Raw genomic sequence first — 16,258 nt, forward strand, 5'->3', positions numbered from 1 at the left:
AAAACACCATCTTGTTCTTGACGTGGGTATGCCCATTCTTTGCCTAAGCCCAAGTTCCTTAAGGTTATCTCATTTATCCTTTCAGGTCTTCTTTGCATGTAGAAATGCTCTTTCTCTTAGGTTAACTGTTGCACTTATAAGTTGGTTTTAGTTTTTTTTCCCTGACAATATTTGCTCGGGAAGCTTCCACTAATGTTATTTTCTTTTAAAGGATGACTGGCCTATCTTTTGGCATTGATAGGTACCCTGTGCTGCTTCGTAAAGTGTTTGTTTGTAAAGAACTAGTACTGGCCTTCAAAAAATCAGAGGAGGAGATGTGTTACTGCTTTCAGGTGTCAGTGCCAGAATGTGGGATCACAGGATGGGCTAAGGCACATGTAATGCAGGAATAGTAGTCTAACATTAGACTTCTGATCATCAGTGGATGTACATGGTAAGCTCCCTGGAGATGTTACAACAAAAATTAGTTTAGTGTAGAACTGAGGGCAATGTAAGCAGTGACCTTGTTGATTTAATTCAGGTAATCAGTCATCTGTTGTACGGAATGTAATTTATTTCCATTGCATATTCCTTACTGTTAAATAACACAAGTTTATGAAAAATCTTGGGGGAGCAAGGAGTTTTCTTCATGTCATGATGTTCCTCAGGAGTGATCTGTTACTTGAGTATGAGTTTTTATTATTTTTATCCCTCACTTGACGTTGCTGTTCTTGCTTTCACTGCTGAAGCTCGAGTGGTAAAGTGTGATAGCTTAAACATAGGCTCTTACGAGTTGAGATTATTCCATTAATTTTTGTAGTGTGATTAACTACCTTTGATTGTAAGCCAAAGATAATGGTCTTTTCCTCATACCTGAGAGCTTACATTCCATACTTCATGAAACAGAGGTAAGCTGCAGCCTGCCACTCTTAATGGACAAAAAACCCTCAAGCCTGGGCTGGATTATTAATTTCCCTAAAGCACACTCTTGTATGTTAACCCAGAAAATGTAACACAGTGGATCATTACAATTCATTAAGAAACAGGGAAGGACCTGTGGGTTTGGTTTTGGTTTTGGTTTTTTTTTTTTTTTTTTTAATATGTGTAATTACTCCTTTTGCCTATGATACAGGGACCAAATCTGGATAGTGGCATTAATGTTTGATAATTTTTTGTTTGACAGCTGGATGGTGCTGTTGTACAACAGACTGAAAACAGAAGCACTCCACCCACTACTAGCTCTTTCAAGCTTTTATGGTCTCTTCCCACAGAGGTAGCAGAACGCACCCAATAGAAGGGAAAGACTGGTCCTGTCTGTACACTATAAACAGAAAAGAAGGACAGGAGTCTAAATCATTGCTGGGAAATAGGAAATTTCTGTGCAGCCTGAGAAGCCTTGGAATATAGTCCTTGATAGATTTTTTTCGTTGTGGTTGTTTGATCACAGCTAGGCACTGAACAGCAGCTGTAGGCTTTCTCCCAGGTCTAGGTGAATATCCTGATTCCCGTCTGTATGTTTCCCTCCTCATTTTTTCTGTTACCCTACAGTGCAAGACCTTGTCTGGCTCAGAGTGTTCTGCTACCACAATTGGGATGAGTCTGTGTTCTTGAAGATATTCAAAGGAAGTTTGCAGAATTGCAGAGTATGCTGATTTGGAAAGGACCCGCAAGGATCATTGAATCCAAGTTGTCTAGCTCTAGAGTCCTGAAAATTTCTTTGGATTTAGCTGAAGCTTTTGAAAGGCAGGAAGTTGAATCTGCTGCTGCTCCAAGTCTCTTTCATGGTCTTGTAATGAAACTTTTGCACTCAAGTGATGAAGAACACGTGCATAGATGATCTTTTGTAAAACTTTTGCAGAACAGATAAGATTAATTTGGAGTACAATGTTATGCTGCTCTAATGCATTTGGAGACAGCCCTTAACTCATATTAAAAGTGTCTACATCTTTAAAGTCAGTCTTCCAAAATAGCCATGAAAGTAGTAATTATTGTGTGGAAAAACACCATTGCAGGCTTTTGTTTTCTTGGAAGAATCTCAGGCAACTGGAAGAAATAGTTCTGTAAGTATTAAAGTAGTTAAAAGTAAAACAAGCTGGCTATTTCAGAATATTTTAACTTTTATTGCAACCTGCTTGATATGAAGGAGAAAATGGGAGTACTGCATTTATATTAACTAAATGCAGTGGATCGTTTAAACTTAATTGCTTTATGACATATATGATACCATATGGAATAACTCAAACCATCAGATTGTGAAAAAGTAATTTTTCTCTATCCTTTAGCTTTCTGCCTTGATGACTCCTATCTCAAAATCCTTTTTTGGAAGAATGGTTCTGAAGATCCTCAATTATTACTTGCTCTTAGAAGTCCCACGACCCTTGAGCTATGTCTTTATCTATTTTACTTCAATAAACTGCTATGCACTGCAAACACTTCCTGATATCAAGTGACTGGCAGAATACAACAGAATTATGCATAGAACAAAATTGAGCTAGTGTCTGTCAAAATGGAAAGCAATTGTAACAAGGTGATATGTAGTGACAGAGAAGATTATGCTCAAGATAATTCAGTCAATACCTCATTTCTAAAAGCAATTCACAGCTCTTAAGACAAATTTACTAATAGAAATAGTGTAGGGACAATAGGGGCCATCAGCTCATGCCTGACTTTGAAGAATCTAAAAATTTTTAATTGATGATAAAAGATTGCAATTGTTTTGGCAAAAAAAGATTTTGCAGTGTTTTTGTGGAAATAGCCTGCTGGTAATATTTTGGTTACTGTGTCACGTGTCGATCTCGAATTTTTGTTTCCCTGAAATATGTTCCCTGAGCAGTTCTTGTCTGCAGTTCGCCTGCAGCTGTTGAAATTGTCAGCAAATGTGGTTGCATATTACAAGTCGGGTGGCATTTTCTCCAATTTTTATTAAACAGCAGAATTGAATGAAGTTGCTGCATTGGAATATGTCAGTCATACAGTGCTTGCTTCAATCTACAAGTTACAAAAGGATGGAATGAAACTAACAAGATAAATCCTTAGGTAGGAGGTACACTGTGAATTTACCATATCCTGCAATATCAGTTTTGAGTACTTTCTGGCTGTATTTTTCCTAGTGCTGAATGAATTTGAATGGATGTTACTGATAATCCAAGAAATGCTGTGGTTTGGTATTTATCTACGTGACAGGTAAACTAAAGTGGTTCTTAAGTTAAAGGTGACAGGTCAAGATGTTGGAAAAACCCCTTTGACTTTCAGATTGAAAATGAACAGGTCTTGAGGGTTCTGTACCTTTGACTGTTGGAGTTAGACATCAAAAGCCTATGGATGACAGCAACTTTGATCCAAGAAGTCTCTGGTGCTTCATGTTCTACCTTTGGTGCTGACAGTGCTGATGGACTGCTTGTTCCTACCTCAGCACTGCTGGGATGTATAGAAAAAATATTTCATCAGCCTTAGGATTGACTGTGAAGTCTGCTAGGGTGTAGGTGAACAGAAGGAAATTTATTTTTCTGCAAGACACTGTTTGAATGGCCATCTTTACAGTCATTCCCTTCAGCAACTGCTGTTCCATGTCCTTTCTTCCTCCCTGCAGCAGGTGCCTCTGTGTGATCCCAGCATCAGTGCTGACACAGATGTCCACTCTGGGCCATGTATCCAGCTGCCCAATAGCAGAGGGAAAAGGGGATAAGCATTCTTCTTCAGCCCAGCTGGACCTCTGAGCGCCTGTCTTCTATCCCTTGGCTGGAAGGGACAGTGTAGGGTGTCTGAGTAAGCAGCAAAATACAGGAAGCAAATGCTGAAGTCACAGCTGCTCTCACAAGTCAGAAGAGGCTTTCTGTGCTTGAAAAAAGGCTTAACTATTCAAAGCTGTGAGCACTCAGGGGCCTGTGATTCTTAAACTCAGAGCTGCAAGATTGAGTCCAACTGTACCCTGGCATTAGCCAGTCCACCATGAAACCCTGTTCCTGAGCACATCTACACATCCTTCCAATAGCTCCAGGAATGGTGACTCCACCACTCCCCTGGGCAGCCTCTTCCAATGGTTCACAACCCTTTTGGTGAACAAGATTTTCCAAGTCTCCAATCTAAAGCTCCCCTGGCAAAACACGAGGCCTTTTGCTCTTGTTTGTTACTTGGTAGAAGAGACTGACTCTCACCTCATTACAAGCTGCTTTCAGGTTGTTGCAGAGAGCAATAAAGTCCCCCACTGAGCCTCCTTTTCTCCTGGCTCAACAACCCCAGTTCCATTAGCTGCTTCTCATAAAATTTGTGCTCTAGACCCTTGAAGAATGCCTAGCCTTCCTGGACTTTGTTTGTCCTTCAGGACTACTTCCAAAGCAGTGGTGTCAACCAGGCTCCTAAACAGCCCAAAATCTGTCCAGTGGGTGTCCAATGTGGAAGTTCTGCTGGACACATCTGCCTCCTACCCCTCTGCCTGCTCCCTTCTCTGAGAATCAAAAACTCATTTCATGATTGCATGCCCAGATGGTTTCCAACAGTTCTTTTCTGTTCACAAACAACTAGGCTGTCTTCCCTAGTTGGCTCCTTCATCAGCTGTGTTAGGAAGTTTTCTTCCACACTCCAGGAATGTCCTGGGCTATTTTCTCTCTGCTGTGCTTTATGAGGTGGCAAGCACCTAGAAGTAGATAGAACCTAGAAGGAACCATGGTCTCCTAGCACCTTCAGCCAGGCAGTCTAAATAGTCTTTGCAGAGTGCTCAAGTATTTTGTCGTGGATGTGCTCACACTGCAACTGGGTGCTGCAAGCATACGTGTATGAGGAGCAGAAAACCACTGTAAAGGCTCACTGGTAGGTCTTTACTTACATCTGCATCAAAAGCAGCTTTCAGGTTTCTGTCCTTTAAATTTTAATGTTCAAAACCCTGAGAATCAATTACAATAATAAATAACACTTCAGTTCTTTTAATGTCGCTGTGAGACAAGAGTTCACGAAATGCTTTGGTTTTCTGTGGTGTAGGAAAATTTCCAGCCAGGAGTTGGTAGAAAGCATCAGTATCTTTCTCCTCCAGTTTGGCAGCTGCAGGAAATCAGCCTGCCAGAAAAGCTGCTATAAAGCTGGATGTTAGCAAACAGGCAGCTGCTCCTTGAGTCAGAGAAATCTCTTTCTCTGACCCAAATGGGTACAGATCAGCCCAGTTTTGTACAGGTCTGGAAATGTAGGCTGGTCATTTTTGATTGTGCTAGTGAGGTCATTTCTTGCTGATTATTGCTACCAATTAGCCTCTGTAAAGCGCCAAGAAGCTGACACTGTTTCTAAAATCAGAGCAATTTGCTAACTTAAAATATTGGTTAATTTGATTAATTTAGTTTTGTTCACATTCTTTTTTGGGTATAGAATTGCTGTTTACTTGTAGAAAAAGATTCTTTGGGCAAGCTTTTCATCATGATTTATTTCCAGTTCAGCTTTCACATTGCTAGACTCTGCACCAACCCAAGAGAAAATACATTTGCTCTTCAGTAAGGGATTAATGTCATTGATGAGATGTGCCTGACACAGGAGGTTCACACATGTTCTTGCACAAGCCTTTAGAAGGACATTCAACATGTGGCATTGCAGGAACATACTCAGCAAATCCATAGGTAAGGACAATGACTTAATAAACCTCTTTTCATCAAACTAAATGGAACCAAATCCAAGGTACTTTGCAGAGAAATTTTTATTTATTAGTGCAGTATAATTTGCTGCTTACCAAGCTCTCTGTTTCAGGCAGTGTTTATGAGGGGAAGGCATGGGGGTGTTGGGAGCTTTCCTGCTGGAAGAGGGCAGTTCTGCTGGGAGCACAGCGGTGCTTGCTGCAGAGATGCTCCTCCTCTGGGTCCTTAAGGAAGGGACACAACACCTTGCTACACAACCCATCCCAAAAGAAATCACTTGACATGAAAACCAAAGAAAGCTGAGCTGTTTGGTAGCCTGTTTGCTGCTTTTCATTATTTCATCAGTGATAAAAACCAGAGAGAGGGTAAAGTAGGAAATTGTCAGAATACCAGAAGGCATCCTAGGACTCTGCTTCCAATCTCATAATTATTTCTGGGGTTTCTAACAAGGGGTACCCTTCACTGTGCTACCTGCACATGCATAAACCCTTTTGTGGGTAGTGAATGTGTTGGCATATGCAGAGTTCTTTCAAAAGTACATATTCAATACAGATTTCAACATCTGGACAACAAGTTATCTCTCTGTATCCCCAAGCAGCACAGAAGTTTGCCATGTTTTATAATTAAGTGTGATTTCTCCAAAGAGAGATGATTGCAGGAAAAAGACATTTTCTTCTGTCAGAAGTTGCCTCCCTGTATCTTTGCTGAAAGATATGTGTGGTATTTGGGATATGCTTTTCTTCACAGTGGATCTTGGATTAAGGATCATGTGCTTTGGATTTTGCCTAACAGGTGGCCTGTCAGGTAGCTCACAGATAGTGGTGACTCCCACAGTATTTTTCCAAATGACCTTAAAATGACTTATTCAAAGAAACAAAATAAGGGTCATAGCCTTTCCCACCTCAACCCCCTATTCCAATAGCTGAAGTAGTGACATCTAATATTGGTTTGCCAGATTATTTCACTTAAGAGACCCTACCTGTCTCACAGGAGACCCTACCAAACAAAACAGTAGCCAGCATGTGCTGGATAATGTAACAAGTGTAGAAGTAATAAAGTGGTACCATGGGTGGTGAAACACAGGGCTTTTGGATGCCTTACTCTGAGAAAAGCCATGATAAGGACCTGCTTTCATAATAAGATATGAAACTGTCATTCTGGCAGCCTAGTAAGCTCAGTTTGACACTGAGAGAATGATACCTACCCAGGAACAGCAGGACATAGTAAAGAGTTCCTGTACTACAAATAAGGGTAATACAAACAAAGTTTTCCTCCTATACATTTCTTAAACTGTTTATGGTATTTATGCAGATCATATTACTAGTACCTTTTTTCCTCAGGTACTAAAAATCCCTAATTCTTGAAAGAAAAAATAAAGGTGTTTGTCAGTAGCTTGGTGCTTCTTATGCATCTGCCTTGAATTTTCCCCTGCTATGGAGGACAGCTAAGATTTAAATAACTACAAGCAGAAAAAGAACTTCTGAATTCCTCATAAAGACCATATTCTGACAGCTGGGCTGAAAAAAACCTAAACCAAAAGATATGCAAGTAGTGGCAGCTAATGGCATTTCCAAATAGGCCATCTCTAACCCTGTTATCAAGACGGGTAGTTTGTACCTATCCCAATAGTTTAATCCCACTCCTCATGTTCTTACACCTTCATGCAAGCTCCTCAAGGAGTTGCACCACATGGTAAATTCAAGTCCCTCCTCCCATCTGGAGAAGTTGTTGCAAAAAAAAGAAGGTATAGGAATATTTTGCCTCTACTCGTGTTCTCTTAGAGAAACAGCTTTTCTTGGGAAGCTGGAGCCTAGTTCTAGTCCAGTTTTCTTGTGCTGGGGTAAACCCAAAGTTTGCCTTTGAGAAGACAAGTGTGTTCACTTTATTCACCTCTACCCTTGATGGCAGAAATTGTTTTCAACCCAGGCTGGGTGGTCAGAGTAGAAGTGCAGTAAATGCTCCTGTTCTTTGGAAACTACAGATCAAAATGATTATTGGGATTTATTTTGACTGTAGCCAAGTGTTCTAAAGCATTACACAGTCTGTGAATTTGTTTTTTCTGCGCTGTTAATGAATAATCCACTGTGTACCTTTATGTTGCAAAGTTTGGTGTTTCAATTATTCATTGCAGAACATGGAAAGCAACTAATTATTACTAGTTTGTTTGGGTTTGGTTTTTTTTTTAGGTGGTGCCCATGATTAGTAGACAAAACATTGTAAGGAGAGATAAAATGAAGGTCTGAGCTGTCTAACAGCTCACCAATGTCAAACGAGGAGACCCTGTTCCCTTTACCCTGTCCCATTGCCTAGGAAAAAGCTCATCCTCAACCTTCCACCAGTTTTTACACTTGCTGGGTCCTTCACTGGACTGCTCACATTTGCTAACAAAGCTACTTAAAGGGAAGAGCTTCTTTGTGGGCACTGACTTGTCTTCTATAGTTTCATACTTAAAGTGATTGTGCAAGCACCGAGACAGGTGAGCCTCAGGCACAAAGCAGTATCTGCTTACAGATAACCATTTGTGATTGCTGCTCTTCTGTTCAGTTGTGGACATTTAAGCCGAGTGACCTCCCATGTAAGCCTGGGTTACCACCAACCAAAGTGATGAGTCAAGACTGCAACAGCTCACATCCTCTGTGGTTCACCAGAGAGACCTCTAACACCAAAAGACTCTAGTTTTATGTCAGTGACTTCAATTCCAATTTTCCCATCTAATTGTTTAACAACAAAAGCCTGCAAAAAAAAAAAAAAAAAGAAGTCTGACTAACTAATCATGAGTATTGCTTCCTGTTTTCTGAAGCTAAACCCAGAACAACGGTTTGTGTAATGATGATGAACTGTTAAATGAAATTAAGTCTCCTTCCCTATGGACTTCATAATAAAAATTGTAAACAATGTTTGGCAAACAAAGCTGCAGGCCTATGGGCTGTCATTCACAGATGACATGAATTAGTGGAGAAAGGTTCGTTGTGCTTCCCTTCCTCAGCCACCCACCCCTCCCTGGGTTTTGCATGTGCTAGTTTTGGACAGGGATGACTCAGCAGCTGGTGAATCACCTGCTGAAGTGCTGAAAGTGCTGGCTTGGCTGCAGTTCCTCAAGCAACAGTGAACTGTCAAGGCAGACTGGCAAGAGAATAATCCTCTGCAGCTGGGAGAAATTTTGTGCTTGCACATCTTGATTTGCTGCTATTAGAGGTTGCACAGATACTACTGTGATTTCAAAAATGCCTATTGAAATCTTGCTTGCTAAAAAATTCTTTGTGCAACTGTTTATTCGTGATAGGGATTTTCATAGGCATTGCTCAAAAGCTGTCTTCATGAGACACCGGCTGGTGAATGGCTCATGTAAATGTAACTGGAGAAATGCTCCTAAGGGATGTTTCACTGTTTTCCTAATGGTGACCTGAAAAGTAAGGGAATATTCCAACCAGGGAGATTGTTCCAGAAAAAGTTATGAGGTCTACTAAATCCTTCTGAAATTTTGCTATTTGAAATTACTGTTTTCTGCATTGGTGGTGGTGGAGAAAGACAGAAGGAAAACTAAAAACCACATGGAAAGCTGCCAGGCTCTACATCCCTACATGTCAAACCAGCTGCTTGGGAGAAAAACATGGAAAACTTATTGTCACTATGTGGCAAGTCTAAATGTCTTTTACAAACAGCGACTGTTTGAGAGATATAAACCAAAGTTAGTTTATTACAATAATTTTTAACTTATGTGATCAATGTGTCTTTTTGACTATTTTATTCAGCGTTGGTATCCTTCACCTTACTAGTCAAAGAATCACAGAATCTTTTAGCTTGGAAAAGACCTCTGAGGTCATTGAGTCCAACCTGTGACCAAACACCACCATGTCAATGAGACCATGGTACTGTCATATACAGTCTTTCTTTAAACACTGCCAGGGATGGTGACTCTATCCCCTCCCTGGGCATTCAGTGCTTAACAACCCTTTCTATGAAAAAGTTCCCCCTCATGTTCAGCCTGAACCTCCCCTGGCACAGCTTAAGGCTGTGTGCTCTCAACCTGACATTTGTTACCTGGGAGAAGAGGCCAACCCTCCACCTTGCTCCTTTCAGGTAATTGCAGAGTGATAAGGCCCCACCAGAGCCTCCTTTGCTCCAGGCTAAACAGCCCCAGCTCCCTCAGCCTCTCCTCACCAGACTTGTGCTCCAGACCTTTCACCAGCTTTGTTGCCTTTCTCTGGAAATGCTCCAGAACCAAAATGTCCCTCCTGATCTGAGGGGCCAAGAACTGAACAGGATGCAAGGCATGGCCTCACTAATGCTGAGTACAGGGGGACAATCACTGCCCTGTTCCTGCTGGCCACACTATCACTGACACAGGCCAGGATGCCACTGGCCTTCTTGGCCACTTTGGCACACGCTGGCTCATGGTCAGATGCTGTTGCCCAGCACCTCCAAGTTGTCATCCACCAGGCTGCTTTCCAGCCACTCTGCCCCAGCCTGTACAGGCAGTAGTAGTGTACAGTGTATTGTAGTAGTGCATATGCCAGCAGCCTGTTCTCAGCAACAGTAGCACCAACTGCCCCTGCTGATGAGCAGACATTGTGAGGAGAACATCCCCAAGTCTCTCTTGTGGCCCTAAGGAAGAATCAGCATGTGGAGAACAGCAGCATCATGGCTCCTGTTACGCTGGTTATCCTGGTCACTCTTTCCCAGCAGGTATTTCATAATCTTTGTCAGCATCTTCTGAGCCAAAACCCTCTTTCAAACCAACGAGTGCACAATGATGGTTAAACTCCCTGTCATGTAGGGTGGAGAAAACAGAGCCAAAAAGGGTTATTTGAAGTTACATATCTGTGTAACATCTCTTTGTGGCAAAGCCAGAGGGTTCATCACCTGCAGGACAAAGGTAAACAAACAAGTCAATCTCTATAAATTCTTATTTTTGGAACAAGTCTGATGTTATTAATATTTTTGTGGGGGAAGATCCAAGGATGTGGCAGAATCCCAATATAAACCAGGTTTGCTCATATAATCTCTCAATCAGCCTTCAAACTAGTCTTATGACAAGCATATTGTTTGAAAAACAGATGAGGGATTTACTCACAGGCATTCCTTCACAAATTTTCCCATGAGGATTTCTCATTAGTAATATTAAAAAATAGTCTATTGTCTGGAATAGCAGACACTGGACTTGGTGCTATTTGAGGTTGTTACACAGAGAACTAGTGATCCAAAACATCACCTCCTGCAGAATGCAAATATCCATATATGTGCAGAAAAGCAAATGCAAGGGTGCACACACCTCTCCAAGTGCTGCCTACTCTAATCCCATTCCAGCCTCAATAGAAAGCCACTGCTAAGTTGTGTGTGCTTAGTTGCATCACAGCATACATAAATCTTAAATACAAATAATTATTATCAGCATTGTACTGACTGTGATTTGCCTTTGTTTTGTCTTTCTACCTCAATTTCTTTTCAAACCATCAGCCACTTTAATGCTGAAAGTCTCCATACCACTGAAGCTATTTACCATTATGTTAACTGTAATCTAAAGTTAAGCATAACATATGTGTGTGCAAGTTTATAGGTATTTATGTTTTTCTTCTAAGACAATTACTTTAAGAGACTATAGTCCAGTTCCAATAAATCCATTTTGCTAATCTCTAAAAATATCCAAGGTAACAGTAGTCAATTTATAGCAGTTCTTTCTCCATGCATGCAAAATACAAAGGTTCTTAAAATTTTCCATCCAAGTCTCATTACAGTCCAGCTAGGGAGTGGCAATAGGATGAAAGCCAAGGAATTTCCAGAAATCTTGAAGTGCTACTAAGTCACTACTGACACAGTGCCCTGACTATTTGCTTGATGAAAGATGCAGGGCCATTCTGCCCCTAATTAGCAGATATTATCAATGCGTCCCAAAAAAAGTAAAAAATTCTTGCCTGCTTACAGTGGGGAAAGAAAAAGGATACCTACTTCCCCAGTTAGGAAAAAACACAAGCTTTTAGCACTCTTTGACTCCAGTCTCTAGAAAATACTATTTTAGTTAACACATTTTCTAAGTCCCTTCCTCAGTTCAAGTAATTCTTTATTTAAATTATATCTGGATTACAGTTTAAAAGATTAATGCATCTATTGATGTGAAAATATCCTAAAAAATATTATTAGGTGTATAAAATCTGGAGACCAGTCCTGTGGCAGAATGTCTCTCAAAACAGGTTTAATTGAATATACAGGGGTGAAGCCCTAATGAATCCTGAACTTCATTAGCCACCACAGAAGCTCTAATGATTTACATGCAGGAAGGTAAGAATGGACATTGTAGATTTCCTTGGGGTGATTTCCTGGATTTCAGAGTGGAAAGCTCACATGCTTCAACATAGTTATGAGAATTTGCATTTGGTTGCAAAGGCATAATTTATTGCACTATTCTGCCTCCTTCAAAACCCTCAGAAAAAAAATTGGTGTGAACACTGAACTTATCCCTTTGCTTGTTCTCTTGATCTCCTTGGACTTCTACGGCTTCTTTCTAGATTTTAAGACAACTATTAAAAAAAAAAAAAAACACCAAAAAACCAAACAAATCAATCTATAACTCAGCTGGAGAACATGGGTAGATATTCCTGGTATGTCTTTGTGGCTTTTTCTGCTGTAATACGACAAAACAAAAAAGCATATATATAGAAGAGAGTAATACAGGACAGGCCTTCACACTGGAAATAATGCAACAGCTCTTCCTGTGGATGTGAAAAATCCATTGTTTATATGCCATGTTCTGAAAAATAATGTTAAAATGGCTAGGCTTGTAGCTGGCTGAATAAAAACAAATGCTGTGAACATGCCACTGTCTCCTTATTCTAGGTTCCTAGAAGTCAGGGGTGCTTCCCCATAAAGTGCTTGTGATAAGAGATTATTTAATCTGACAGACAAGTCACTACCTGGCTTCAGCTGTAAATCTCAAACCTGATACAGTATACTATATTGCAAAAACTAGTTGAAAATACTTTTAAAAGGGGATAGGCTTGGAAACCTTCCTGTCTGCCTTTTTATACCTTTGTGCATGCAGAATCAAAACAAAATCTAAACATTATACTTCATATATGTATAACTGAAGTGTGAAAAAAATATATATGTATGTATGTATGTTTATATATTTCCTATATTCCACTCTCCCAAGTGCTTATCCTTTTTACAAAATACCTTGTTTGTGAGATACAATGCAAACCTGCCCCTATTTTAGGTCTGGAAATTCTCTAGAAGAGTAGAAACTGATCCAGCCTTCAAGAAGTCCATGGACCAAAAGGAAGTCTTCTGATACATCCCACAAGGAAACCATATACCAACTAATTACTCATCAACAATATCACCCTTCCCTCTTTTCTTGTATTTTCCAATATTTAGTGGATTCCCATTTGAACTGGTGAATTAAAGTCCCTAACTTTTTTTATCTCTCCTCCAGTTTTCTTTCCTAAGCGGGTTTTCTACTTTGGATATTATAGTTCTTTTCCAGCAAATGTAGTTGCCTCATTCCAAATCTAGGAAAAAGCAGATGTCAGGACATTATTTCTTGAATGCGAAGCGATTGTTTAAGTGCTCTCTCCCCTTTGAATGGGAGCTGAAAACCTGACCCATTTAGACAGGCAGAGTTACACACAAATTAAAAGCAAAGATACTTTGTTTTTTCAGTTCTCTGAATGCTAAGGACCAATCCATAATCCCTAAAATGTTGTAATAAATGTCATTGCAGATAAAATTATCTGGATCTAAAAGCATGAAAGAGGGCAGTCAGACATTTCATTGTCAACGTGGAAAAAATAAAGGTTGAATAAACTAGTTTCATAGCTGTCTTCCAAGCCCTTGGCTCAGGAGCAAGGCTGGAAACAGACTTCTGCCTCTTGCTGCCAGGGGAGATAATTGCTACAGCAGGCTCTAACTGCTTCAAGTACTTTTATTTTCTTTTTGGTGGATTTAACTTTGTATTCCATTCTTTAGGAAATTTTAACACAGAAATTTCAACTAGGCATGTTGTCAATTACTCCCATCTTCTGTTAGATACTGATTAAATACCAGAGGGTAGGAATTACATACTTCCGAAGGAAAAACTGCAAACAAGCACCCCACCTGGCTATTCTCATATTTGCTCCTTCTGGATACAACACCCTTGACAGATGTGATTACTTGGAATTGACAGCTTTCTCTTAATTGGTTAGAAGCTCCCCAGAACACAGGTAGTACATTCTGCAATAACTGTAGCATGATTCAAATCAGTTTTGTAACTTCATTAGCTGTGCATGGTGCATTGTGTGTGTGTGCTTCAGGGTTAATCATTACTATGACAGATATACACAGTCAATAAATAATGCAAAGTGTGTTTTCTACTATTAATATAGAGAAGACCTTCCATGTTACCTTCCAACAAGAATTCCCATTTCAGGGGAACTATCATTAAAGACCATGTGCTCAACAGATTCCTCAGCTGTCATACAGGACCTTGGATTAATCTCTGAGCAAGCTGCCTTTACAGCAACAGTTAATAGAGGTGATGCAGATACCTGCCCAGGGGGACTGCACCATCACCCAGGTAGCCTAGACCATGGTACCTTCTAGGCATGAAGTTTATGGTACCAACAGGCCAAACTTGTTCAGCAAGAACCTCTTTAATTGTTGTTGGCTGCATGTGCTGACAGGGTTGCTGCTGCTGTTCATGCTCTGGCTCTGTTGATTTTTCTTTCTGTGCCAAAGCCAGGGTTGCTACCTCTGGACCCCAAGACACGGAGAGGCAAAAGTGTAACAATATATCTTAGGGTTCTGCCTTCCTGGGCAGGGATTGTGGAAGACTACTCCACTACAAGTACTACAGAACAATGTTTCCTTAGAAGTAGTTTTGCCTGACTCAGATAAGGTGTGAAATTTCTCAACACAGCTGAACCAAGGTTTGTTTTAATCAAGCAGTAACTACTCAGCAGATGCAACAACACAGAGCACCTTGGCATAGAACTTCTGTCCTTGTCACATCTGTCTTGAACATCTCTGTGGCAATCCTGAGAGCACTCATCGCCCTAGCATGATATTGCCAAGGGCAAAGGAAGAAGGTGCGATTTTTTCCCACTTCTTTTCCCTAGGCAGAGCTGTTTTCTCCAGCCACAGGCCACAGGCTATCTGTGAAGTTCTCACAGAGCTTCAGGCTTTTAGCTTGGAGGCTTTGAAAGGCAGAGAAAATATCATCTGATCAAATATCATCAGAGAAAACATCCTCATCATTGATATATCATCAATGATATCAAAATATCATCTTAGGTGGAGACACCTAAGACTAGAGAGAAAGGGTGTAATGCAGTGAGTGGACAAAAGTCCCTGCTTGTAGTGCTACTCCACCTACTGAGGCACTGATAACACATTTTAAAGTGTCACCTGAGAGACCGTAATCCTGCATTTTCCTAGAATATCTGGTAACTGTGGATCCAAAATAATTTCTCTTGATTGTCACAGCAAAAAAAAAGTCAGTGAGAGAAGTCAACTTATTTTGTTGAAATGCTTATTTTATGAAGCCTGTGGCTTTGAACAGCTGCCTAGCAAACTATGCAGTCCACATTAGTGTCTTTGGAAGATCAACTGTCCTGAGGAAAGTTACCAGAGAAGAGGTACCTGCTTGGCTCCTTCCTAAAATGAAACCAGACCACCGTGAACACTGGATTCCAAGCCGTGCACATAGATCCTGGGTATGAATTCCAAATTCATAAAATAATAATGGAGTTTGTATCTCAGCTGCTGGTTTTTTGTTTGCCTTCCTTCTCACTCTTGTTCAGAGGACTTAATCAAGTTAATTTTTATTGGTACTATGTTCTCCATGTTTTGAAGCATGAGGGGACAGCAAGATTTCTGCTACCACAGGAATATGATCTCACATGGAAAAGAAATACAGCAGGCAATAAATTAGCAAGGATTGCTTTTGAATCACCATAAACATTATTAATAGGCTAATGCAGCCATCCTAGTCAAATTTGGGACAGTCATTTTTGGGGAGAGACTACTTAAAATTTCAGGCAATGGCCATGAAACCAACAATTCTTTTGTGGGAGCTGCCTGATCTATTGTCCAGTGGTCAGACATTATGCTGTCATGAATGAAATGCTCTTCCTTTTCAAGTTTTATCTTCTTGTTTGGCTGTCACAGTGATCCTTCCATGAGTTTTCCTGCCGAGAGCAGAAGGAAAGACTCTTTTTTGGCATCAGAAAAGTAATCAGTCAAGATCATTGTTATGCTGGAAGTAGAGCCACCTTTTATCTTAAGACACTTATATCTCAGTTGAAGATCCAAACACTCACTCCAAGCAACCTCCTGAACACAGGGGAAGGATGTGTGTTGTTTGACCTCCAGGATACAACAAACCTGATACCTCCAGGTTTTCATCTCCTATGGTGGCACATCTCTCATGCCACCATAGGAGATGAAAACCACCACAGGATAGGCTGTTATCCTCCAGGTACCTGATTGTCCTAGGGTGACTGTTATCCCCATTCATGTGTATGTAATTTATGCTGGGTATTATGTTTTGTGCCTTTAAGACTGGCAGAATGAGAGTTTTGTTTTGGGCCTCTTATCAGACACTCGGCGGGACATACAGATAGCACCAGTGCATGTGGCGGCTTTTTTGCTTTTTGCCCTGCTTTTTGCTTTCACTCTGGCTTCTGCTTCGC

This window comes from Serinus canaria, chromosome 2 (assembly GCF_022539315.1).
Source record: "Serinus canaria isolate serCan28SL12 chromosome 2, serCan2020, whole genome shotgun sequence".
In the NCBI taxonomy this organism is placed as follows: domain Eukaryota; kingdom Metazoa; phylum Chordata; class Aves; order Passeriformes; family Fringillidae; genus Serinus; species Serinus canaria.